We start from the raw sequence: 3,713 nt of genomic DNA, 5'->3' as shown, positions 1-3,713 counted from the left end.
TTGTCCAGTAATTGAGATGCATGTGTTTTTCTTTTGAAAGGTCATTGATTAACTTTTCTTGTTATCTCTGCGTGTGGTCACCTTTGCTATTGCTATTCAGAGCTAGAACAATGAATTCTGAGACCTTTTTTTCACCGATCCTAAAACACGCTATGTCCCTTGATTCTCATGAGCCCAAAGAAAGCTTTATTTGTTCATTTCATATTGGCATTCACATAGCTTGGTAACAAGAAAAATGAACAGAAAAAATAAATGGAATTAGAAAAACAATATAAGTAATCTTTACTGATAATGATTTATTTGTTTAATAAATAACTCTCTCTGCTAAATGACCTTCTAGGATACCAACCCACTACTTTAGCTTATCAATCAAGTTTCTTTGATATCATCCAAGGTCCTTATAGGCACCTAAAGGAAACAAAGATGGGAGGAAGAACCTTTGTGTCAATAACAGGCACCATCTAGTGGCAGCAGGTGATGAAACCTCGCGTCGGCATGCTGTCTCCAGCAAGAATGAAGATGAAAGTTTTTGAATAGGTGGTTCAGGCATTGCTGGTCTTGAAGGAGCATGGTGCTCTTTGATTCTAAAGCAAATTGCTTCTCGGCCTTTTGGCTAAGATCAAGTGTAGTATCTGATTCTAAAGCAAGAAGGTTGTACGTAGGAAAATAATACAACGAATGGACCCCATGATGATTATTCTAAGAATTAGGCTGCAAATCTGACCTGCAGGTAGAATTATTGTCACAAAAAATTTTCTCAGTCTTTGTGTAACTTCGTATAGTCACACCTCTTTATAAAGACCTCAGTGTTGTTCTGTTTTTCACTTAAAGACCTCTGTATTTAAGTTTCCTCATTATAAAATCAAAGAAAGTGATGGCTCGTCACTGAAAATTATCTATAAAGGATTTTGTTCTACAAATAGCAGAGCCCATAAATATAACTATTATTTCAGGCTTTTTATTATACTGTTTTACAGGGATAAAAGATATCAATGAATGTTTATCCCTGAGTTACACAAAATTGCAGCATTCATACACATCTTATTTGGGGCCCTAAACAAAAGGAGACAGTATAGGTTACAAACTTCAAAGAATGGTCAGTAATGTTTCTCATTATCAGCTTCTTTTTAAATATATGGCTCATTAGTAAATGTCTGACAAAAATCTTGCCATATAGAATAGGTATTTTTCTTTGTGCTAATATTTTGATTATAGTTATTTTGTTATTAAACAATATTGCCATTGAATGATCATTGAAGTAGCCAACCTGGAATTGGTTTTGTTAACCATTTCAGGATATAAGAGTAAGGAGAGAGGAAATCACCTGTCTTTCCATCCTGGGACTAGTCAGGGATGAAACTAAAGATGAGAAAGACAAAGAGATCACTTAGAAACTTCATTTTTGTTTCACTCACACTCCAGAAACTACATATTCAGTCTGGCAAATTCCTGAATACATTCAGCCAACCTCAGTTTACAATCTATATTTCCTCCTTCAGATTCCAAGTTTAAAAATAACCGTAGTCCCTTTTTATGAGGAGTAAAGAAAGGTGAACACTGTTTTTGTAAACTGTCAGCATGGCATGACCCAGGGAAAATAATTTTATTTGGTTAAATGTGTCATAAGTTGCTTCACAGCTTAAACTGCTAAACTCTCAATCGTATCCAACTGTCATTTTTAAAACATGTACCTAACATCAAATATTAAGAAAGGTTCTAACATCTAAAAACAGAAGCCTATCTCTGTTCACCTCGAGGAAAACAAGTTATTCAGCCTTTCTAGACCTCAGTTCCCTCAGTAATAAAATTAAGGAGCTTGAGATAATCACTCAAGAAAACAATATTTCAACAGGATACTAGAATATTTTCTTTTAATAAAATTTGAAAATGTTTGTGATAGAGAAACATGCAAATATTTCAGAAATAGCATTGATACACTTATTATGAATGCTCTGTTTAATAACCTTAGGCCAGAGTTTCAGCCTCTTTCCCCTACAGGAATTCTCCTGTATACATCAGCCTAACAACAGGACACAGGCCTCTCTGTTTGAAAAGGAAAAGGGAAAATTAAATTGAGCTACTAAGCCACTGAAACCTATGCCCTCTATGATTAAAAAGATTAGTCTGGTTTTCGGTAAGATAGTAGAGAATTACATCAGACTGCTCTACCAAAACCAACTCCCAGGGCCCTTGGACTCTGCTAATCAGTATTTGTATATGTGTGTGTGTGTGTGTGTGTGTGTGTGTGTGTGTGTCCCACCAGCCACGTCCCAGGCACAGACAGGTACTTGTTCCATTGTATCCTGCTGACCTCTCACCTCCTGGAGAATGAATAAGCCCCAGTGGCAGCTGCTTGCTCTAAAGTTGCTCTTCCTTTTCTCCTGTGGACTGAGTCACATGGACACAGCTGTTCCACTGCGTGGAGACAGGTTTTTGACAGATTAACCAACCACTGGGTCAAACTGGTCCATGACCATTCTCTCCCCAGACCAGGCCTATCCTGGAGACTACAATACACCCATCCTTTTGCAAATAACCGAACAGCTGATACTTCCAGTACACATCTGCCAGACTGATCTCTTTACAGGAAACACAGCAAGATTGTAATTTGAGTGTTAAAACCTCCCCATCCTGAGGGAGGAAACATTCTGAGCAAATCTGCCCTTTATGACTGTTCAATTTCCCCTTGCTGACCAGAAGGGGTTCACTTCCACACAGAACATGAAGCTTGATTGGGTCATCCGTTCAGCACACAAATATTTATCACGAACCTACTATGTGTCAAGGACTCTTCGAGGTGATGGGTCCCTGAAACAACCGAGAATGAGATGGCTGGATGGCATCACCGACTCTGTGGACATGAGTTTGAGTGAACTCCTGGATTTGGTGATGGACAGGGAGGCCTGGCGTGCTGTGATTCATGGGGTTGCGGATAGTCAGACACGACTGAGCGACTGAACTGAACTGAACTGAACAAGTGAACAAATAAATTAACAAGATAATCTCCATTTCCTTGGAATGCAAAATGCTGTGAAGCAGTAAATGGTACAAATAGGGTGACCAACCATCCCAGTTTATACTTCCAGTTGACCCCTGTTATTCCTGTGTCATGGCAATAGCACACTCCTTCATTCTCAAGAGATACTGGTCCGAAGTTATAGACTCACCCCAGCTCCAAAAGAAACAAAACGCAGTGAGAGGATAGGGAGAATCATTTGCAAGTGGGTGTCAGAGAGGGCCTCTCTTACTTCGTGATGTTTGAGCACACAGATCTGAATGACAAGATGAATATGTCTTAAAATTTTAAAGGCAACTTGACAGGACAAACAGCATTTGACACAAAGTCTTACACATAGTAGGAACTCAATAATTATTTATAGAATGAGCAATCACATCTGTTTCTATAGAGCATTAAAAAAAGAGAGCCTTACTCAACAAGAATACATTTCTATTAAAACAGATTCAGGCTCCACAAATTCCTTAAAACATCACTTTTCCTAATCTATAACTTGTGAATCATATCTGTGTATTTATTTGCATGTACATAAAACATCTCTGGAAGGACAGGATATAAAAGCAACTAAAGCAGTATTTACCTCCAGGAAAGAGAACTAACTGGATGATTATGGGGTAGGCATGGGGAAAAAGACTTTTTACTATAGCCCTTGCAAGTTTTTAAATTTTGAGCCATTGTAGATCAATGACTTATTTTT

The 3,713-nt window shown here is 38.1% G+C and overlaps 1 pseudogene; it reads left to right on the top strand.

Moving 5' to 3' along the window:
• The first annotated feature begins 593 nt into the window (after window positions 1-593).
• LOC129562236 (U2 spliceosomal RNA) lies at window positions 594-689 on the top strand (annotated as a pseudogene).
• The last annotated feature ends 3,024 nt before the right edge of the window (window positions 690-3,713 follow it).

Source organism: Moschus berezovskii, chromosome 5 (genome assembly GCF_049115385.1).
Source record: "Moschus berezovskii isolate FMDL1 chromosome 5, NW_MosBer_1.0, whole genome shotgun sequence".
Lineage (NCBI taxonomy): Eukaryota > Metazoa > Chordata > Mammalia > Artiodactyla > Moschidae > Moschus > Moschus berezovskii.
Note: the sequence above shows the minus strand (reverse complement) of the source record. Positions and strands in the feature narration are given on the sequence as shown.